Source organism: Arachis ipaensis, chromosome B5 (assembly GCF_059453495.1).
Source record: "Arachis ipaensis isolate K30076 ecotype BB chromosome B5, ASM5945349v1, whole genome shotgun sequence".
Classification (NCBI taxonomy): domain Eukaryota; kingdom Viridiplantae; phylum Streptophyta; class Magnoliopsida; order Fabales; family Fabaceae; genus Arachis; species Arachis ipaensis.
The window spans coordinates 36,750,563-36,774,724 of NC_142440.1; the positions used below are offsets into that span (position 1 = coordinate 36,750,563).

At 41.5% G+C, this 24,162-nt stretch overlaps 2 non-coding genes across 2 annotated transcripts; both read left to right on the top strand.

The window, feature by feature from the left end:
* Positions 1–1,042: 1,042 nt before the first annotated feature.
* LOC148563862 (small nucleolar RNA R71) lies at positions 1,043–1,149 on the top strand. Its single transcript, XR_015883856.1, has one exon. It is a non-coding gene; the product is annotated as a small nucleolar RNA R71 (small nucleolar RNA).
* A 16,680-nt stretch (positions 1,150–17,829) lies between these two features.
* On the top strand, positions 17,830–17,937 carry LOC148563863 (small nucleolar RNA R71). Its single transcript, XR_015884161.1, has one exon. It is a non-coding gene; the product is annotated as a small nucleolar RNA R71 (small nucleolar RNA).
* The last annotated feature ends 6,225 nt before the right edge of the window (positions 17,938–24,162 follow it).

Here is a 24,162-nt window from a genome sequence, read left to right on the forward strand (position 1 = left end):
TGCTTCCTCCTGTGGTTGAGCTATTTCTTCTTCAGCTATGTCCTGTATGTCCTCTTCCTCTTCAACATCTTCTATTTCTACTACCTTTTCAACTGAGGTGTGTTCTGGTGGGCTTGGTTCCTCCTGATTCCTCCCCTGCAGTATGGTTCCAGACCTTAGGGTGATGGCATTAATGCCTCCCTTTGGATTGGGTAATGGTTGAGAGGGGATTCCAGTGGAGCTTGAAGGTTGGTTACTGGAATTTTGCGTTGATCCAATCTGTGACATAAGAGCTTACAAAGTAGAGGTGAGACCATTCAGACTGGCATTAATACTATTCATGTTATTTTCCATGGTCTGTTGTCTTCGCTCAAAAGATTGTAGTAGCTCTTCATTAGGAGATAAAGAAGAATGAGTAAATTGAGATGTCTGCTGTTGATTGTTCTGTGGTCCTTGGTTTTGCCTCAGGTGAGGTGCTCTGTAAGGTTGATTCTGCTGCCTGTTGTTGTTATTATTCCACCTCTGATTTCCCTGATTATCTCTGCCTCCTCTGTTATTGTTGTCCCTCCAATTCTGGTTAGAATTATCCTGCCATCCATGGTTATTATTTCCACTTTGATTGTACCCTTGGTTGAGGTGGTCATAGAAGTTATGAGTGGATGCCACCATGTTGTCTTCTTGTTGGAGCTACGGGCATTCATCAGTGTAATGGCTATAATCAGCACAGATTCCGCAAATTCTTTGTGGGACTAGTTGTTGGTTTTGCTGTGGCGGAGGAGGTTGAGCTTGCTGAGCTTGTTGTTGATTCAATTGCATCTGCTTCAGCAAGTTGGTCATCTCACATATACTCTGAGCTAGAGCAGCAATCTCTCTGTTAGAGGATACTTCTGCAACGGCTTTTGAACGGCCTTGCTTTTGCCTGTGATTCCTAGTAGATTCAGCTAAATCACTGATCAATTGCCAAGCCTCATCAGTGGTCTTGTACTTCTTCATAGACCCATTGCTAGCACTTTCTAATGTGGTCTTATCTTGGGGCCTCATGCCCTGTGTGACATAGCTAAGCATCCTGTGGTGGGGGCATGCTTCCAGAAGATTATTGAAGCGCTCCCAGTATTCAAAGAGAGTTTCATTGTCATCCTGAACAATTGTGGAAATATCCTTCCTCAGTTTATCAGTAACTTCAGATGGAAAGAATTTCTCCAAAAACTCCTTTCTGAGTGTATCCCAGTTGGATACATTTGTCAGAGATTGAGTGTAGTACCACTCTCTTGCTTTTCCCTCGAGAGAAAACGGGAAAGCTTTCAGTAAAATTGAAGTTTCATCAGTACCATCACGCCTGACAGTAGAACAGGCTGCCTGGAAATCTCTCAAGTGCTTGATAGGCTCTTGAGCAGGTAGGCCATGAAACTTGGGCATCAAGTTTAGCAGTACGGTCTTTATTTCAAAATCTGTAGCCACCGCTGGATGATGCGCTTGAAATGGTTGCATTGTAAAATCAGGGGCTCCTTCCTCCTGGATGGTAACTCTCCTAGCTGCCATGTCTTCTGCACGTAAAACAACCGAATCAGTAGAACGGGGGCTGGTTTCTTCCTCAAGTTCACTCTCAGATCCGCCCTCAGAGCAGACTAACCGACGCTGTTCTCGCCTTATTCGTGAAATAGTCCTTTCAATTTTAGGATCGAATATTAGCAAGCGCGGATCAGGAAGTGAACGCGTCATTTGACGGAAGAAACATGCAGCTCATAGTAACAAAATAAAATAAAATGCAAATAAATAAATTCTAATTAATAACTTTAGCACTCTATTGCAACTCCCCGGCAACGGCGCCAAAAATTGATGAGGGGCAGCAGTTGGTGAATTAAAAATTATTAAAATAGTTACGTTGCAAGTATAGTTCTTAACTCACCGAAAATCTGCCTATCAATTTAGAAATATGTCACAGAGAGTTTAAATTAAAAATTACTGGGAGTTTAAGTCCCAGGTCGTCTCCCAACGAGTTGCAGAAAAGTGTGCTATTTTATTAATCAGATGTTCCAAGAAGTTGAGTTAAGTAGAGGGAAAATTAAAAAGGGGAAATTTAAATAATATGAATGAAAGCCTTGACTGGGAGTTGATTAGATGGAATCTCTATTATTGATGGAATGATCTCAAGGTTAATTTGTAATTAATGGTTGTTCTATTTAGTTATCCTTTACTAGGTAAGGGAAAGTCAAACAAGTTGGAATGCTAGATCTATTCACGAGTTGCAACCCACTTAGTTCAAAGGGATTGGTGTTAGTGATTAGATAACAATTCAACAGTTAACCCAATTACAATTTTTCTTTCAATCTTTCCAACTCAAGAGTTCCTTTCAATCAACTCCCCATCAAGTGAGGGAACTACTCACTCATTGCAAATAATAAATCCATAACACATGAAAGGGAATTAAAAGAAGACATGATTATTGGAATGGAGAAATAAATTAAAATAGAATAAATAATCCTTGTATCAAATAATCATGAAAGTATTCAAATGACAAAATTGAACAAAGCAAAGAACATGGAAGAATAAAACCAAGTTAAGAGAACGAACTAGAATGACGAGGTCTTGATGAGGAAAAATAACTCTTCTCAATGTTCCAATGCTAAGATCAATTCCCAAAATTAAAATTCTAAAACCTAGAGAGAAAAACCTAGAGGAGGAAAAACTAACTCTAAAACTGTCAACTGTGTAGAATGAATGTTGTTGTTTGTTTCTGCATATTCTCTGGCTCTAGTCTGCTGTTCCGAGCCGAAAACTGGGTCGAAATGAGGTCCAAAATTGCCCCCAGCGAAGTCTGCAGATTATGCAGATCGCACATGTCACGCGATCGCATCATCCCTACGGACGCGTCATTCGCGCTTTTCCTTGCCACGCGTTCGCGTCGTCCACGCTACCGCGTCGCCTGAGCTTTTCCAATCCGCGCGGCCACGTGAGCCATGCGGCCGCGTCACTGCGATTCGCTCTCCTTCGCACGGTCGCGTGAGCCATGCGACTGCGTCACTTCTCGCTGGTTATCTCCTCAAATTCTTGTGTTCCTTCCATTTTTGCTAGCTTCCTTTCCAATCTCCAACTCATTCATGCCCTATAAAGTCTGAAACACTCAACACACAGATCACGGCATCGAATGAAATAAAGGAGAATTAAAAATACATAATTAAAGTTCCTAGGAAGCAGTTTTCAAACATGTTATAAATTCAGGAAGGGATTATAATTTCATGCTAATTTAATGAATAAGTGGGTAAGGATCATGATAAAACCACACAATTAAACACAATATAAACCATAAAATAGTGGTTTATCAGCCCTTCAGCCACTCCATATCTAAAAAACACCCCACATCCCTAAATGAAGTGCAAGAATGGGCTGAAAAATACATCAACATGGAGGAAAACTCCCAATTAGGAGAAACCTCTAAAGCCGGGTTCTCCTGCCCACCTCGGGACAAGGACAAGGAGTCAAAGAAAAACGAAGGCCAACCCGCAGAGAAGCCCAAAAAATACCATAACTACATGATGCCAAGGCATCTTAGGCTAGTTCCACTAGCCTTTTTCTTTTGATTTCATTAGGTTTTATGCACTTTCTTGAGCTATAAGTAATCATTTGGGTTAGAAATTCATGTATGCCTAGATTCATTCAACCATGGTTATTTTGATGCAATTTCATGAGACTTTGGCCATAATTACTTGTGTGCTAAGAATGATGCAATCTCTCATGATGTTAGCAAGGCTTTTATGCATATATTGGTTTATGACAGGTGAAGAAATGCATGGAAGAAGGTTGAAGAATGGCCATGGAAAGGATGAAGAGGAAGCAACGTTGGTGGCCAAGTTGGACCACCAATGTTGCCTCAAACGTTGAGAGGGAAGGCAGCGCAAAATCTGCTGCATAATTCTGATACCCACGTTGGAGGAAGCGTTGGTGAGCCAACGTTAGCTCCAATGCTAAATACAAAGTACTTTCTGGAAAATTGGAAAAATGGTGGCAATGCATACGCGTGCTATACGCGCACGCGCGGATTGTGCATTTTTGACAATCCATGCGCACGCGTAAGTGACGCGCACGTGTGGATAGGCTAACGTTGGAGGGAACGTTGCCAGTCCAACGTTGAGGCCAGCGTGCGCGATCTGAGCTCCAAAATCATGATTTTGAAAAAGCGCATCGACGCGCACGCGTATGCTATGCGTACGCGTGAGCGTGAAAATTGGCATTCCATGCGCACGCGTATATGACGCACACGCGTATATGACGCGCACGCGTGGATGAATCAATGTTGGAGGGAGCGTTGTTGGTCCAACGCTGATGCCTACATCTTCGAAAACGTTTTAAAAGTTGAAGTTTGGGAATTTGCATCCACGCGCACGCGTCAGTGACGCACACGCGTGGATGAGTATTTTAGCCCCAAACGCTTATACGCATAGGCAGTGCATACGCGTGGACTGGTAAATTGCACCATCCACACGCACGCGTATGTCACGCATACGCGTGGATAAGAAAACATTGGCACTCCAACGTTGCTCAAAACATCCAAAACTCAATTTTCTCTAAAGGACGTTTGACTCAACGTTTGCCCTCAAACGTGGGCATCAGAACAATACAATTCAAGCAGATCTCTCCTCAACAGCAAGGGGATCCAATTGGAGCAACTTCAACCCATTTCAATTAAGGCCAAAAGCCCAATTCAGAGACTGAAGATCAATAGAAGAAAGTGTATAAATAGTTTAGGATTCAAGTTAGTTAAGGGGGATGACACACTGTATTGAAACTCTGCCCAATTTTCCTCTTCTGTAACTTTTCAATTCTGCAATGTATTTTCCAAATTCAATTTCCATTTTGAGAGCTATGAACAACTAAACCCCTTTCATTGGGTTAGGGAGCTTGTGTAATTCAATGGATCAATATTAGTTTTCATTCTTCCTCTTCTTTCTTTTTTCTTGATTTTACTAGAAAGCTTTCGTTCTTCATCCAATTGGATAGTTGTCTTGGGAAAGAAGCTATTCATAATTGGATCTCCTCTGAACCTTGGAAAAGGAATAAGCAGATCATGCTAGAATTGCTTTCTCACATTGGATTAGATTAGGGTTTGGATGGATATCATGACATGTAATCCTACCAACACTTTGATCTATGAATATGTGTGGTATAATCAGTAACCATACTTCATCTCTTCCCATGAGCACTTAAATCAAGGAATTGGACAATTGTTCATGCTTAGAGAGATTAGATTGCCAAGGAATTGGGATCTAATCATTTAAGATTGCCAAGGAGATCAATGAATGCATTGATTGAGGAAGAGATAAAAATAAATTTGATCCGGAGGATTATCACATCTCCTGACCCAAATGAGCTTTCCCATCTCTGATCTACCCTTTCTTTTACATTCTGTCTTTAATTTGATGCTCAATTTCCCCATTTCCATTTATTTTCTTGCAGTTTAAGCTTCTGCCCTTTAATCACTTGCAATTTAAGTTTCTGCTCTTACATTCTGCAATTTAATTTATGTTCATTTAATTTCTTGCAATTTAAGTTTCCCACCAATTTACATTCTGCAATTTCAATTTCAATCTGATTTAGCTCAACTAGAACAATTCTCTAATTAACATTGATCAACCAACCAATCCCTGTGGGATTCGACCTCACTCTACTGTGAGTTTTTACTTGACGATAATCCGGTGCACTTGCCGATAGGAAATTTGTTGCGAGACAAGTTTTCGGTGAATCATTACACCCCCTCTTCGGGTATCCTTAGTAGACGTCTACCGGGAAATATGCAACACAGAAAAAATCTCACCTCCTCGCCCAATCAAATACAAAAGGGGGGGAAGTCAGACTAAATACTGCAAATACCACCGAATCTATGGACACCCGACCAATGAATGCTACGATTTGAAGAATGTCATAGAAAAATTGGCCAGAGAAGGAAGACCAGATCGATTCCTAGCAAACAGAATAGACGAGCCAAAAAAGAGAAGGAGGGATGAAGAGGGCGGGCGAGCTAAAAGTCCTCCTCACACCCCGGAAAGACACGTTCATATGATCAATGGAGGATTCGCAGGAGGAGGAATCTCCAAATCGTCCCACAAAAAGAACCTCAAAGAAATATACCATGTCGGAGAAGGGGATAGATCACCTGACCTCCCCACTATTTCTTTCACCCAAGAAGACATCACGGGAATCGTCCGTGGGCATGATGACCCCATGGTCATTACCATCATAGTAGCCAATGCCAACCTCCACCGAACACTAGTCGACTAGGGAAGCTCCGCAAACATACTATTCAAGTCCACCTTCGACAAGCTCGGACTGCAAGAAAGGGAGCTCAGAGCATATCCCAACAGCCTATTTGGGCTAGGGGACGCTCCGATCCAACCACTCAGATACATCCCACTGCACACAACTTTCGGAAAAGGATCCCAGTCCAGAACACTGAGCATAGACTACATCATGGTTGACGTGAGCTCCGCATACAACGCCCTCATAGGACAGACAACCTTAAATCAGCTCGCTGCAGTAGTCTCTACTCCACACTTATGCATGAAGTTCCCAACTCCAGAAGGCATAACCACTGTTAAAGGAGACCAAAAACTTGCGCGACGTTTCTACAACGAAAGCCTGAACCTAAAGGGCGACCCCAGAGGCAAAGAAACTAATACCATTAAACTCGGAGGAGCCCGGGCTCACAAAGATCTTCGTTTTCAACTAGAGGGCGAGACCGAAGAGGTCCAAATCAGAGACACCAGAGATAAAATAACAAACATAGGTGCAAACATGAAGAAAGATCTAAAGAAGCCGCTAATAAAGTTCCTAAGGGATAATTCTGACCTCTTCGCATGGAAAGCCACGGACATGCCCGGCATAGATCCCGGCTTAATATGCCACAAACTAGCGGTCTATCCCAGATCTCGACCCATGCAACAAAATCGCAGAAAGCTCAACCCGGAGAGGTCACAAGTCGTGGAGGAACAGGTACAGGCCTTGCTGGAGGCCAGGTTCATAAGGGAAGTCAAGTACCCACTGTGGCTGGCCAATGTTGTACTGGTCAAAAAGCCAAACGGAAAGTGACGGATGTGTGTATACTACAACGATCTCAATAAAGCCTGCTCAAAAGATCCCTATCCCCTCCCGAATATCGGCACCCTGGTCGACGCCTTGTCAAGATACAAGTACCTCCCCTTCATGGACGCCTACTCGGGGTACAACCAGATCCCAATGCATCAACCCGACCAAGAGAATACCTCGTTTCTAACCCCGAAAGCAAACTACTGTTACGTAGTGATGCCGTTTGGACTCAAGAACGCGGAGGCCACATATCAGAGGTTGATGAACAAAGTATTCTCGGAACACATCGGGAAGTTGATGGAAGTCTACGTAGATGACATGCTAGTAAAAACCTAAAGAGAAGAAATGCTGCTACCCGACCTCGCCAAAGTATTTGGCACCATAACAAAGCACGAGATGAGACTGAATCCCACAAAGTGCACCTTCGCGGTAGAAGCCTAGAGTTTATGCTCACCCAAAGAGGGATTGAGGCAAACCCAGACAAATACCAAGCTATACTCAACATGAAAAGCCCGACCTGCGTCAAGGAGGTACAGCAGCTAAATGGAAGACTAGCAGCCCTATCTAGGTTCCTAGCCGGATTGGCTCTAAGATCTCTACCATTCTATGCAACCCTATGGAAGGGAAAGAGGTTATAATAGACCCAAGAATGCGAACAAGCCTTCCAAGACTTTAAAACATTCTTAGGGCAACCACCTATCCTGGCCTGACCTCAACAAGGAGAAGAACTGATACTATACCTCGCCATGGCAAGTCGGGCGATAGTATTAGCGCTAGTCAGAGAAGATGATAACGGACAACAGCCCATCTACTTTATCAGTAAGGCTTTACAAGGGGCTGAACTAAACTACTAAAAGATAGAAAAATTTGCCTACGCCCTCATACTTACTTTTCGACGGCTTCAACCATACTTTCAAGCTCACACCATCAAAATACGGACCAACCAACCCATGAAAAGTATCCTACAGAAAACTGACTTGGCTGGAAGAATCCTCTAGTGGGCAGTCGAACTGTCCGAAATCGACCTCAAGTACGAAGCTCGGACGGCCATCAAGTCCCAGTACCTGGCCGACTTCGTCGCAAAGTACACCGACACCCCAGGAACCCCTATTGATTGGAACCTCTATGTTGACGGCTCATCAAACAAAGCCGGGAGTAGGGCCGGTGTTATCTTGGAAAGTGACCAAGCCAACTCGAACTCTCCTTAAGGTTCAAGTTCTTCGCCTCAAATAATCAATCCGAGTATGAAGCCCTACTGGCTAATTTGAAACTGGCTAGAGAAGTCGGAGTCCAAAAGCTCACCATCTTCAGCGATTCACAAGTAGTCACCTCACAAAAAGAAGAAAACTACCAAGCAAAGGATCCCACCATGAAAAAATACCTAGACAAAACCAGAGAACAGCTCGAAAAATTCATGGGGTATGAGATCCGGCATATACCTTGGGAACAAAATGTCCGAGCCGACGCACTTTCAAAATTAGCCAGTACCAAACTAAGGGGCAATAATAGGAGCCTCATCCAAGAAACCCTACAGAACCCATCAACCTCGGAGGAAGAGAAGTTCCTAAACATATCAAACCAGGACCAGGGTGGATGACCCCCATAATCAACTACCTCAAGTCCGAAACACTCCCCACAGATAAAAAGGAGGCAAAAAGGCTCATACGAGAGGTGCAATATTACACCATAGTGCACGACGTCCTATACAGGAGAGGGATCTCAAAACCCTTCCTAAAATGCGTCCCGACTTCCGCCACAAAGGAAGTCCTGGAAAAAGCTCATAGCGGCACGTGCGGCAATCACCTCGGGCATGAGCTCTATCCAAAAGGTACTCCGAGCCGGCTTCTATTGGCCGACCTTACAGAAGGAGGGCGCCGAATTTGTCAAAACGTGCCCTCCATGCCAGAAGCACGCCAATTTTCACGCCGCCCCGCCAGAAGAACTTATCTGTGTCACCTCACCTTGGCCACTCGCAAAGTGGGGGCTTGACCTCCTCGGATCATTCCCCCAGGAATCAGGACAAGTCAAATTCCTCATCGTAGGAATAGATTACTTTACAAAGTGGATTAAGGCAGAGCTACTGGCCGCCGTCACTGCCCAAAGAAATCGGAAGTTCCTATACAGGAACATTGTCACAAGGTTTGGGGTACCATACTCCATCACCACGGACAACGGAACTCAGTTCACCGACACGGGCTTCAGGAACATGGTGGCTGATTTAAAGATAAAGCACCAGTTCACCTCAGTGGAACACCCACAAGCCAACGGATAGGCGGAAGCCGCCAACAAGGTCATATTGGCCTGATTGAAACGCCGTCTACAGGACGCAAAAGGAGCCTGGGCTGAAGAGCTCCTACAAGTCCTATGGGCATACCGGACGATGTCGCACTCCACCACGGGAGAATCACCTTTCCGACTTGCTTACAGAGTAGAGGCCATGATCCCCATAGAAGTAGACGAAATATCCCCTAAGGTGATCTTCTATAAAGATGACACCAACTCCCAAGCACAAAGGGAATAACTCGACCTGCTTCTAGAAGTCTAGGAAAGAGCTCGGATCCAAGAGGAAGCACTGAAGTGTCAAATGGCTGCGGGGTATAATCGAAAGGTAATCCAACGAAGCTTTGCTACCAACAACCTCATTCTAATCCGAAATGACATTGGAACAGGTCGGACAGGAGAAGGAAAGATGGTAGCCAATAGGAAAGGCCCGTACCAGATCACAGAAGTACTAGGAAAAGGTTACTACAAGGTGGCCGACCTCGAAGGGCAGGAGCTCCCAAGGTCATGGCATGTTTGTAACCTAAGAAGGTATTATAGCTAGAAAAAGACCTTGGGCCAAGGTGCGCTCTTTTTCCCACCAAAGGATTTTTTAATGAGGCACCAGGCCAAGACCTAAAGGCTGCCCGACTAGCAGGGTAAGCCCTCATATGTACATACTCTTATTTATATTTTGTCTTCACATTTTACTACTTAATAGAAATAAGGATTCCCTAAAAAGTTTCCTACCAAGATGCATTAATTTACGTTCAAAATAATGAAAAATTCATCGCCTGGCCAGGAAAGGTCGGCAAGGTGAAGCGACAAAACCCAAATTAATGCAAGAAGTTATAAAAGTAACCCGTATAAAGCGGCCTGACGAGGTCGGACTAAAACGGGGTTACTAAAAATAACTTAAAAAGGCACGACAGAGAAGTCGGACCAATGAAAGGATCACTGATGAGCGGATAATTTATACACTTTTTGGCATTATTTTTAGTATGTTTTTAGTATGTTTTAGTTAGTTTTTATTATGTTTTTATTAGTTTTTAAATAAAAATTACATTTCTGGACTTCACTATGAGTTTGTGTATTTTTCTGTGATTTCAGGTATTTTCTGGCTGAAATTGAGGGACCTGAGCAAAAATCTGATTCAGAGGCTGAAAAAGGACTGCAGATGCTGTTGGATTCTGACCACCCTGCACTCAAAGTGGATTTTCTAGAGCTACAGAAGCCCAATTGGTGCGCTCTCAATTGCGTTAGAAAGTAGACATCCTGGGCTTTCCAGCAATATATAATAGTCCATACTTTTTCCGAGATTTGATGACCCAAATCGTCATTTCAAGTCAGCATAGAAATTCTAGCGTCAAAACGCCAGAACTGGCATAAAAGCTGGAGTTAAACGCCCAAACTGGCACAAAAGCTGGCGTTTAACTCCAAGAAAAGTCTCTACATGTGAAAGCTTCAATGCTCAGCCCAAGCACACACCAAGTGGGCCCGGAAGTGGATTCTGCATCATTTATTCATTTCTGTAAACCCTAGGTCACTAGTTTTCTACAAATAGGACCTTTTGCTATTATATTTTACACACTTAATCATTCTTTTCATCTTGGAACTTGTATGTTCACACTTTGGGAGGCTGGCCATTCGGCCATGCCTAAACCTTTTGTTCTTATGTATTTTCAACGGTAGAGTTTCTACACACCATAGATTAAGGTGTGGAGCTCTACTATTCCTCATGAATTAATGCAAAGTACTATTGTTTTTCTATTCAATTCACGCCTACTTCTTCTCTGAGATATACACTCGTTCTTCAACCTGATGAAGGTGATGATCCGTGACACTCATCATCATTCTCACCTATGAACACGTGCCTGACAACCACCTCTGTTCTACTTGCAATAGCTTGAGTGCGTATCTCTTAGCCTCCTGATTCATGACGCATGGTTGCCTCGCCTGACAACCGAGCCTTTCATTCCATGAGATCAGAGTCTTCATGGTATAGGCTAGAATCAATTGGCAGCATTCCTGAGATCCGAAAAGTCTAAACCTTGTCTGTGGTATTCCGAGTAGGGTCTAGGAAGGGATGACTGTGACGAGCTTCAAACTCGCGATTGTTGGGCGTAGTGACAGACGCAAAAGGATCAATGAATCCTATTCCAATATGATCGATAACCAACAGCTGATTAGCCGTGCGGTGACAGCGCATTTGGACCATTTTCACTTAGAGGACGGGAGGTAGCCATTGACAACGGTGAAACCTAACATAAGCTTGCCATGGAAAGGAGTATGAATGATTGGAAGAAGGCAATAGGAAAGCAGAAGTTCAGAAGGAACAAAGCATCTTCATACGCTTATCTGAAATTCCTACTAATGAATTACATAAGTATCTCTATCTTTATTTTATGTTTTATTCATCTTTTAATTATCAATTCTCCATAACCATTTGAATCCGCCTGACTGAGATTTACAAGATGACCATAGCATGCTTCAAGCCGACAATCTCTGTGGGATCGACCTTTACTCACGTAAGGTTTATTACTTGGATGACCCAGTGCACTTGCTGGTTAGTTGTGCGGAGTTGTGACAAGGAGTTGAGATTACAATTGTGCGTACCAAGTTGTTGGCGCCATTGATGATCACAATTTCGTGCACCAATCACAAAAAGAGGAACAATACCATGCAAAGGCCAAAAAGGTTGAAAAACCTAGTGCCAAAGTGCTAAGCTAGAAAGGTAAAAAGTTCGAAAAGGACATTATTTAAAAAGCAAAAGCCTCCCAAAAGGGCTAAAAAGTCATCCAAATAAACTAAAAGAAAAAAGGTTCTGCATAAGAACACTACCTAAAAAGTTATTGGAAGTCGACTAAAAGCCCGGACAACAAGCTGCAAGGATGATATCGTCAAAACAGAAAGTCGACAACACAACCGAGAAGAGGCATGGTCCAAAAGGCAAAGGTAGAAGTTCATAAAGCGAACTGGTGCACGAAATTGTGATCCTCAAAGTTAGTCTCTTTGTATTTGTATGAAATCAAAAATACCCCAAAGAGATCATGGTGTAATGAATTGGGATCTTAATAATCCCTGGTAATGGCACGTGTGATCACAATTCCGTTTAACTAACCAGCAAGTGTACTGGGTCGTCCAAGTAATAAACCTTACGTGAGTAAGGGTCGAATCCACAGAGATTGTTGGTATGAAGCAAGCTATGGTCACCTTGTAAATCTCAGTCAGGCGGATTTAAACATGATATTTTATTAGATTAAAATAAACAATAAAAGGGATAGAGATACTTATGTAGATTCATTGGCAGGGATTTCAGATAAGCGAATGAAGATGCTTTTCGTTCCTCTGAACCTCTGCTTTCCTGCTATCTTCATCCAATCAGTCTCACTCCTTTCCATGGCTGGCTGTATGAAAGGGCATCATCGTTGTCAGTGGCTACATCCCCTCCTCTCAGTGAATCATATGCTCACGCACCCTGTCACGGCACGGCTATTCATCTGTCGGTTCTCGATCATGCTGGAATAGGATTCACCCTCCTTTTGCGTCTGTCACTAACGCCCAACACTCGCGAGTTTGAAGCTCGTCACAGTCATTCAATCATTGAATCCTACTCAGAATACCACAGACAAGGTTTAGATCTTCCGGATTCTCTTGAATGCCGCCATCATTCTAGCTTACGCCACGAAGATTCTGGTTAGGAGATCTAAGAGATACTCATTCTAGCTTAATTCATGTAGAACGGAAGTGTTTGTCAGGCACGCGTTCGTAAGGGAGAAGGATGATGAGCGTCACACATAATCATCACCTTCATCACGTTCTTGGGTGCGAATGGATATCTTAGAAGCGAAATAAGAAGAATTGAATAGAAAACAGTAGTACTTTGCATTAATCTTTGAGGAACAGCAGAGCTCCACACCTTAATCTATGGAGTGTAGAAACTCTACCGTTTGAAAATACATAAGTGAAGGTCCAGGCATGGCCGAGATGGCCAGCCCCTCTGATCTAAGAACCAGGCGTCCAAAGATGTCAAATACAATAGTAAGAGGTCCTATTTATAATAAACTAGTCACTAGGGTTTACATGAGTAAGTAATTGATGCATAAATCCACTTCCGGGGCCCACTTGGTGTGTGCTTGGGCTTGGGCTTGAGTGTTACATGTGTAGAGGTCCTTTCTGGAGTTGAACGCCAGTTTCTGTGCCAGTTTGGGCGTTCAACTCTGGTTTTGGATCCTTTTCTGGCGCTGGACGCTAGATTTGGGCAGAAGGCTGGCGTTGAATGCCAATTTACGTCGTCAATTCTTGGCCAAAGTATGGACTATTATATATTGCTGGAAAGCCCTGGATGTCTACTTTCCAGCGCAATTGGAAGCGCGCCATTTTGAGTTCTGTAGCTCCGGAAAATCCACTTTGAGTGCAGGAAGGTCAGAATCCAACAGCATCAGCAGTCCTTTTTCAACCTCTGAATCTGATTTCTGCTCAAGTCCCTCAATTTCAGCCAGAAAATACCTGAAATCACAGAAAAACACACAAACTCATAGTAAAGTCCAGAAATGTGAATTTTAACACAAAATCTATTAAAAACATCCCTAAAAGTAACTAGATCCTACTAAAAACATACTAAAAACAATGTCAAAAAGCGTATAAATTATCCGCTTATCACAACACCAAACTTAAATTGTTGCTTGTCCCCAAGCAACTGAAAATCAAAATAGGATAAAAATAATAGAATATACTATAAATTCCAAACTATCAATGAAACAGAGCTTCAATCATATGAGCGGGACTTATAGCTTTTTGCCTCTTGAATAGTTTTGGCATCTCACTTTATCCATTGAGGTTCAGAATGATTGGCATCTATAGGAACTTCAGATTTCGAATAGTGTTATTGACTCTCTTAGTTCAGTATGATGATTCTTGAACACAGCTTCTTTATGAGTCTTGGCCGTGGCCCTAAGCACTTTGTTTTCCGGTATTACCACCGGATACATAAATGCCACAGACACATAATTGGGTGAACCCTTTCAGATTGTGACTCAGCTTTGCTAAAGTCCCCAATTAGAGGTGTCCAGGGTTCTTAAGCACACTCTTTTTTTTTTTTTGCTTTGGACCTTGACTTTAACCGCTCAGTCTCAAGTTTTCACTTGACACCTACACGCCACAAGCACATGGTTAGGGACAGCTTGGTTTAGCCGCTTAGACCAGGATTTTATTCCTTTAGGCCCTCCTATCCACTGATGCTCAAAGCCTTGGGATCCTTTTTATTTGCCCTTGCCTTTTGGTTTTAAGGGTTATTGGCTTTTTGCTCTTGCTTCTTGGTTTTAAGAGCTTTGGCTTTTTCTGCTTGCTTTTTCTTTTTCTTTCTATATTTTTTTTTTCGCCTATTTTTTTTCTGCAAGCTTTGTTCTTTGCTGCTTTTTCTTGCTTCAAGAATCATTTTTATGATTTTTCAGATTATCAAATAACATGTCTCCTAGTCATCATTCTTTCAAGAGCCAACATATTTAACATTCTTAAACAACAACTTCAAAAGACATATGCACTGTTCAAGCATACATTCAGAAAACAAGAAGCATTGTCACCACATCAATATAATTAAACTAAGTTCAAGGATAAATTCGAAACTCATGTACTTCTTGTTCTTTTGAATTAAAACATTTTTCATTTAAGAGAGGTGATGGATTCATAGGACATTTATAACTTTAAGACATAGTTACTAACTACTAATGATCATGTAATGAAGACACAAACATAGATAAGCACATAACATAGAAAACGAAAAACAGAGAAAGTAAGAACAAGGAATGAGTCCACCTTAGTGATGTCCTTGAGCTCTTCTATGTCTCTTCCTTGTCTTTGCTGCTCCTCCTTCATTGCTTTTAGATCTTCTCTGATTTCATGAAGGATGACGGAGTGCTCTTGATGTTCCACCCTTAGTTGCTTCCAATAATTGTGTGGAAGAAAATGTATCCCCTGAGGTATCTCAGGGATCTCTTGATTTGCAGTCAAATGTTCTACCACTGAGCTATAGACCCTTGATGGAAGCTTTTGTCTTCCCTTTCCTCTTTCTAGAGGCTTCTCTGGCCTTAGGTGCCATCAATGGTTATGGAAAAAAACAAAAAAGCTATGCTTTTACCACACCAAACTTAGAATGTTTCTCGCCCTCGAGCAAAAGAAGAAAGAATAGAAGAAGAAGAAGAAGATATGGAGTAGATGGATGGGAGTGTGTATTCGGCCATATGGGTGGGATTGGGTGAGAGAGAGATGTTGATGAATTTTGAAGGTAGTGGGTGTATGGATGTGAGTGGTAAATGGAAAACAGAAGGGATGATCATGAATGGAAAGAGAGATGATGAGGTATGTGGGGATCCTATGGGGTCCACAGATCCTGAGATGATCCTGTGGGGTCCACAGATCCTGAGATGATCCTGTGGGGTCCACAGATCCTGAGGTGTCAAGGCATTTACATCCCTGCACCAATTTAGGCATGTAAAATGCCCTTGCATACAACTCTGGGCGTTCAGCGCCAGGTTGGTGCCCATTTTGGGCGTTCAACGCCCCTTTGCTGCCATTTCTGGCGTTGAACGCCAGAACTATGCTCTGTTCTGGCGTTTGAACGCCAGACGGATGCTCTTCCAGGGTGTGATTTTTCTTCTGCTGTTTTTGATTCCGTTTTCAATTTTTATATTTATTTTGTGACTCCTCATGATCATAAACCTATAAAGACACATAACTAAGAAAAATATAGTTAGATAAATAAACATTGGGTTGCCTCCCAACAAGCGCTTCTTTAATGTCAATAGCTTGACAGTGGGCTCTCATGGAGCCTCACAGATGTGCAGAGCTTTGTTGAGACTCTCCAACACCAAACTTAGAGTTTGGATATGGGAGTTCAACACCAAACTTAGAGTTTGGTTGTGGCCTCCCAACACCAAACTTAGAGTTTGATTGTGGGGGCTCTGGTTGACTCTGCTTGGAGAGAAGCTTTTCATGCTTCCTCTCCATGGTTGCAGAGGGAGATCCTTGAGTTTTGAATACAAGGGAGTTCTCATTCCATTGAAGGACTATTTCACCTCTGTCAACATCAATCACAGCTCTTGCTGTGGCCAGGAAAGGTCTTCCTAGGATGATGGATTCATCCTCTTCCTTTCCAGTATCCAGGACTATGAAATCAGCAGGGATGTAAAGGCCCTCAACTTTTACCAATACATCTTCTACATGTCCATAAGCCTGTCTTCTTGAGCTGTCTGCCATCTCTAGTGAGATTTTAGCAGCTTGCACCCCATAGATTCCCAGTTTCTCTATTACAGAGAGGGGCATGAGGTTTATTCCTGAACCAAGGTCACACAGAGCCTTAAAGATCATGGTGCCTATGGTACAGGGTATTATGAACTTTCCAGGATCCTGTCTCTTCTGAGGCAATGTCAGTTGATCCAGATCACTTAGTTCATTGATGAACAAGGGAGGTTCAACTTCCCAAGCATCAATGCCAAATAATTTGGCATTCAGCTTCATGATTGCACCAAGAAACTTGGCAGTTTGCTCTTCAGTAACATTCTCATTCTCTTCAGAAGAGGAATATTCATCAGAGCTCATGAAGGGCATAAGGAGGTTCAATGGAATCTCTATGGTCTCTAGATGAGCCTCAGAGTCCTTTGGTTCCCTAGAGGGAAGCTCCTTATTGATCACTGGACGTCCCTGGAGGTCTTCCTCCTTGGGATTCACGTCCTCTCCTCTCCTCTCAGGTTCGGCCATGGCGCTTATGTCAATGGCCTTGCACTCTCCTTTTGGATTCTCTTCTGTATCGCTTGGGAGAGTACTAGGAGGGATTTCAGTGATCCTTTTACTCAGCTGGCCCACTTGTGCTTCCAGATTTCTAATGGAAGATCTTGTTTCATTCATGAAACTTACAGTGGCCTTAGATAGATCAGAGACTAGATTTGCTAAATTAGAAGCATTTTGTTCAGAGTTCTCTGTCTGTTGCTGAGTTGATGATGGAAAAGGCTTGCTATTGCTAAACCTGTTTCTTCCACCATTATTAAAGCCTTGTTGGGGCTTTTGATCCTTCCATGAGAAATTTGGATGATTTCTCCATGTTGAGTTATAGGTGTTTCCATAAGGTTCACCTAAGTAATTTACCTCTGCTATTGCAGGGTTCTCAGGATCATAAGCTTCTTCTTCAGAAGATGCCTCTTGAGTACTGTTGGATGCAGCTTGCATTCCATGCAGACTCTGAGAAATCATATTGACTTGCTGAGTCAATATTTTATTCTGAGCCAATATGGCATTCAGAGTATCAACTTCAAGAACTCCCTTCTTCATAGGCGTCCCATTATTCACAGGATTCCTTTCAGAAGTGTACATGAACTGGTTATTAGCAACCATGTCAATGAGTTCTTGAGCTTCTGCAGGCGTTTTCTTTAGGTGAATGGATCCACCTGCAGAAGTGTCCAGTGACATCTTTGATAGCTCAGATAAACCATCATAGAATATATCCAGGATGGTCCATTCTGAAAGCATGTCAGAAGGACACTTTTTGGTCAACTGTTTGTATCTTTCCCAAGCTTCATAGAGGGATTCACCTTCTTTCTGTCTGAAGGTTTGAACATCAGCTCTAAGCTTGCTCAGCTTTTGAGGAGGAAAGTACTTGGCTAAGAAAGCCGTGACCAGCTTATCCCAAGAGTTCAGGCTATCTTTGGGTTGAGAATCCAACCATAATCTAGCTCTGTCTCTTACAGCAAAAGGGAAAAGCATGAGCCTGTAGACTTCAGGATCTATTCCATTAGTCTTAACAGTATCACATATCTGCAAGAATTCAGTTAAGAACTGAAAAGGATCTTCAGATGGAAGTCCATGAAACTTGCAGTTCTACTGCATTAGAGAAACTAATTCAGGTTTCAGCTCAAAGTTGTTTGCTCCAATGGCAGGAATGGAGATGCTTCTTCCATGTAAATTGGAATTAGGTGCAGTGAAGTCACCAAGCATCTTCCTTACATTATTATTATTTTTGGCTGCCATCTCCTCTGCCTGTTCGAAAATTTCTGAAAGGTTATCTCTGGATTGTTGTATTTTAGCTTCTCTTAATTTTCTCTTCAGAGTCCTTTCAGGTTCTGGATCTGCTTCCACAAGAATGTTCTTATCCTTGCTCCTGCTCATATGACAAGGAAGAATGGCCAGAAAAATGATAATAATAATAGAGATCCTTTATACCACAGTATAGGGATCCCTTTGTAAGTAGAAGAAGAGGGGGAGATAAAGGATGTGATGTAAAGGAAGAAACACAACTGTGAGGATTGGAATGTGAGATGAGATGTTAGGATATGAATGAATAAATAGAATAGGATGGGAGAGGTATAATTTTCAAAAATTATTTTGAAAAGGAGTTAGTGATTTTTGAAAATTGGTTTTTGAAAATTTGTTAGTCTTTTTCGAAAAAAAAATTTTTTTTTGAAATAAAATTAAAAATAAAAATAATTAGTTAATTAAAAAGAAATTTTGAAAAAGGGGAGAGATATTTTTGAAATTGAGAGAGAGAGAGTTAGTTAGGTGGTTTTGAAAAAGATAAGAAACAAACAAAAAGTTAGTTAGTTAGTTGAAACAAATTTTGAAAAGATAGGAAGTTAGGAAGTTAGAAAAGATATTTTGAAAAGATATTTTTGAAAAAGAAGGAAGATATTTTCGAAAATGAGAGAGAGAGGGTTAGTTAGGAGGTTTTGAAAAAGTTAAGAAACAAACAAAAAGTTGGTTAGTTAGTTGAAACAAATTTTGAAAAGATAAGAGGTTAGGAAGTTAGAAAAGATATTTTGAAAAGATATTTTTTTTGAAAAAGATAAGATAAGAAGATATTTTGAAAAGATATGATAGGAATTAGTTTTGAAAAAGATTTGATTTTTAAAATCACAATTAATGACTTGATTCATAAGAAATCACAAGATATGATTTTAGAACTTAAAGTTTGAATCTTTCTTAACAAGCAAGTAACAAACTTCAAATTTTTGAATCAAAACATTAATTGATTAGTTATTTTCGAAAATTTTATATAAAAATAAGAAAAAGATTTTTGAAAAATATTTTTGGAATTTTCGAAAATAGCTAAGAATTTTGAAAAAGATTTGATTTTTGAAAAAGATTTTGAAAAAGATAAGATTTTCAAATTGAAAATTTGATTTGACTCATGAGAAACAACTTGATTTTAAAAATTTTTGAAAAAGTCAACTCAATTTTTCGAATTTGATGAGAGAAAAAGGGAAAGATGTTTTTTTTTTATTTTTTGAATTTTTATGATGCAAGGGAAAAACAAGAAAAATGATACAATGCATGAAATTTTTAGATCAAAACATGAATGCATGCATGAATGATATGAGTGTCAAGATGAACACCAAGAACACTTTGAATGTCAAGATGAACATCAAGAACATAATTTTGAAAAATTTTTAATGCAAAGAAAACATGCAAGACACCAAACTTAGAATTCTTTAATGCTTAGACACTAAGAATTCAAGAATGCATATGATAAACATGAAAAGACACAAAACAAAAAATCATCAAGATCAAACAAGAAGACTTACCAAGAACAACTTGAAGATCATGAAGAACACTATGAATGCATGATATTTTCGAAAAAATGCAAGATGCATATGCAATTGACACCAAACTTATGATATGACTCAAGACTCAAACAAGAAACACAAAATATTTTTGATTTTTATGATTTTCTAATTTTTTTGGATTTTCTTTTAATTTTTTCGAAAATTATTGTGAGAAGTAAGAATAAGGATTTCAAAATTTTTAATATGAATTCCAGGAATCTTGCCATGTTAGTCTTAAAGCTCCAATCAAAGGGTCAGGCATGGCTTAATAGCCAGCCAAGCTTTAATAAAAATATGAGTGTAATTCAGACATGACAAGCCTAACATACCCTATCCAAAAGGATTGGGCATGACTCCACTGAAGTGATTAGCCAATCCCAAAGCAGTTTGGGTATGGCTTTACAGCCAGATAGGCTTCAGCATGCTTCATGAAACACTAGAATTCATTCTTAAAAATTTTGAAGCCATAGAATAATTTATTTTTGAAAACATTATTTTTAGTAAAATTTTTTTTTTTTCGAAAACAAAGGAAAATATTTTTTTGAAAGATTTTTGAAAACAAAACAAAAAGAAAATTACCTAATCTGAGCAACAGGATGAACCGTCAGTTGTCCAAACTCGAACAATCCCCGGCAACGGCGCCAAAAACTTGGTGGACGAAATTGTGATCCTCAAAGTTAGTCTCTTTGTATTTGTATGAAATCAAAAATGCCCCAAAGAGATCATGGTGTAATGAATTGGGATCTTAATAATCCCTGGTAATGGCACGTGTGATCACAATTCCGTTCAACTAACCAGCAAGTGTACTGGGTCGTCCAAGTAATAAACCTTACGTGAGTAAGGGTCGAATCCACAGAGATTGTTGGTATGAAGCAAGCTATGGTCACCTTGTAAATCTCAGTCAGGCGGATTTAAACATGATATTTTATTAGATTAAAATAAACAATAAAAGGGATAGAGATACTTATGTAGATTCATTGGCAGGGATTTCAGATAAGCGAATGAAGATGCTTTTCGTTCCTCTGAACCTCTGCTTTCCTGCTATCTTCATCCAATCAGTCTCACTCCTTTCCATGGCTGGCTGTATGAAAGGGCATCACCGTTGTCAGTGGCTACATCCCCTCCTCTCAGTGAATCATATGCTCACGCACCCTGTCACGGCACGGCTATTCATCTGTCGGTTCTCGATCATGCTGGAATAGGATTCACCCTCCTTTTGCGTCTGTCACTAACGCCCAACACTCGCGAGTTTGAAGCTCGTCACAGTCATTCAATCATTGAATCCTACTCAGAATACCACAGACAAGGTTTAGACCTTCCGGATTCTCTTGAATGCCGCCATCATTCTAGCTTACGCCACGAAGATTCTGGTTAGGAGATCTAAGAGATACTCATTCTAGCTTAATTCATGTAGAACGGAAGTGTTTGTCAGGCACGCGTTCGTAAGGGAGAAGGATGATGAGCGTCACACATAATCATCACCTTCATCACGTTCTTGGGTGCGAATGGATATCTTAGAAGCGAAATAAGAAGAATTGAATAGAAAACAGTAGTACTTTGCATTAATCTTTGAGGAACAGCAGAGCTCCACACCTTAATCTATGGAGTGTAGAAACTCTACCGTTTGAAAATACATAAGTGAAGGTCCAGGCATGGCCGAGATGGCCAGCCCCTCTGATCTAAGAACCAGGCGTCCAAAGATGTCAAATACAATAGTAAGAGGTCCTATTTATAATAAACTAGTCACTAGGGTTTACATGAGTAAGTAATTGATGCATAAATCCACTTCCGGGGCCCACTTGGTGTGTGCTTGGGCTTGGGCTTGAGTGTTACACGTGTAGAGGTCCTTTCTGGAGTTGAACGCCAGTTTCTGTGCCAGTTTGGGCGTTCAACTCTGGTTTTGGATCCTTTTCTGGCGCTGGACGCTAGATTTGGGCAAAAGGCTGGCGTTGAATGCCAATTTACGTCGTCAATTCTTGGCCAAAGTATGGATTATTATATATTTCTGGAAAGCCCTGGATGTCTACTTTCCAGCGCAATTAGAAGCGCGCCATTTTGAGTTCTGTAGCTCCAGAAAATCCACTTTGAGTGCAGGGAGGTCAGAATCCAACAGCATCAGCAGTCCTTTTTCAACCTCTGAATCTGATTTCTGCTCAAGTCCCTCAATTTCAGCCAGAAAATACCTGAAATCACAGAAAAACACACAAACTCATAGTAAAGTCCAGAAATGTGAATTTTAACACAAAATCTATTAAAAACATCCCTAAAAGTAACTAGATCCTACTAAAAACATACTAAAAACAATGTCAAAAAGCGTATAAATTATCCGCTCATCACGAACACTACCTCAAAAGATGTCAGCTAAGAAAGCTTCAAACATCCCAACCATAGGACACAAGAACCCACGAGGGGATGCCGCCACCAAACGTAAGGCCATGCTAAGGTTGAGAAAACAACCTAAAAAGGAAAACACTTTGCCAAAGTCAAGTACTCATCACCAGAATGGCCAAATACACAAAAATTAAAACATTAAATACTCAAGGGTTGCCTAATGGCAGACCAAGATTGAAAGTGTTTTGATTAAAAACCAAAAAGTTGCTAAAGAAGTAACCAATAAAGTGTCAGAAGAGCCACACAAGCAATTACAGTAACAAAAGTTCAAAAGGTCCACCAGTCGGACCATATCAATATATAATAAAAAGAGAAGTAAAATCAGAGAATCACAAAGGGTCCAGCTTCGCTCCAATCGCTGCATCCTGAGGGCCAGGAGGGATGACAGAGATTGGGACAGCACTGACCACACTATCAAGTCCATAAAGGATCTCCACATCAGGATCCACCTTGGATCGGGACGTCTCAGTTGGAGGGGCTGAAGAAGCCTTAGCCGTTGGCACAGAAGGAGGGAGCCTCATCATCATCATCAGGGGCTGGCACGATCTTGCCATCCTCCACAACATTATCCATACTAAACAGGCTGAGGTTGGCATCAGGAGCAATAACCCAGACTTGGGCCTTTAAATTTTCATACAGAGCAGTCATACCACTCACCACATGGCCCTGAAGCTCAGCATAATCGTCATAGGCAGCCTTAAGTTTCTCCTTGACCTCCAAAAGCTCACCATATGTCCAGGTATAACTCTCCTTGGCCTTTTTAGCCATATCCTCAGCCAGATTGACAGACGCCTCCGCGGCAGTAGCTTGGGTCTTCTCCCTTTCCACAGCAAGCTCTAACCCAACATTCTTTGCCTCTAACTCAAGCCTCAAACTCTCCACCCTATCATAATCAGCCTTGGCCTTCTCGAGAAAGGCACTAGTAGCGTGGATAGGGGACTTCTTGAACTCCCTCGAGAGAACAGCACCGAGGTTAGCCATCCGAATACAATTGCTGGACATAAAGTTGAGATGATGAAGGATGGACACATCATCGGTCGGGACCTTGCCATAAGAGCAATAAACTCTGTAGGAAAAGCCATGCCGTCAAAGTCCTTATCATTGAGATCATAAGTTCCGGCAATCCTCGGCCTCTTGGGAGGAGGGCCAGATGAAGTTGGAGAGGAAGCAGCATCAGAAGTTGCCAAAGGAGGATCGGTAGAGGCTACCCGAACTTGAGGAGTCGGGATAATCTTTCTCAGTCCCTAAGGGCCCGAATCTAGCTTCTTCGGCAGGAGCTGAGAAGAACCCTCCCCGATGTCTTCCTCGACAAATTTTGGGCAGCCACCGCCTTCTTTGTCTTGCAAAAAACCTTCATCGAATCAGAACTCGACACCATCTCTAAAAGAAGAAACCAGGAAAATAGTTATGCAGCAGATAACGACAAAACCGCGACAAATAAAGAAAATTGGCTAAAAGAAGAGGTTGGGCACTACCTAGCTCAGAACGGAGAAGAGCGGGATCCCCTAAAAATCTCTTAGTATCCAGATGAGGAGGCTCCCCCCAGTGTTCCTCCAAGACACCCACAAAGGCCCTCTCCACCTCATCAAGACTCTCTATTTAAGGACTACAGGATCCTTCTGCCACCAAAGCGGGAAGGTCGGTTCTTTGTTCTCATCTAGAAAGAAGGGGTGGACATCCTCAACGGTCCGGATTTTGAAATAAAAGTTTTTGAAATCATGGAAGGAGTCATCAAAAATAGAAAAGACTTTCTTTCCTTAAGTAGCCTGGAAAAAAATCCAAGAAGCTTTCTTCTTGGTCGACCCTGGTTTGGTCATCACAAACAGATAAAGAAACAGAGAAATGGTAGGTCGGACACCCAACTCCT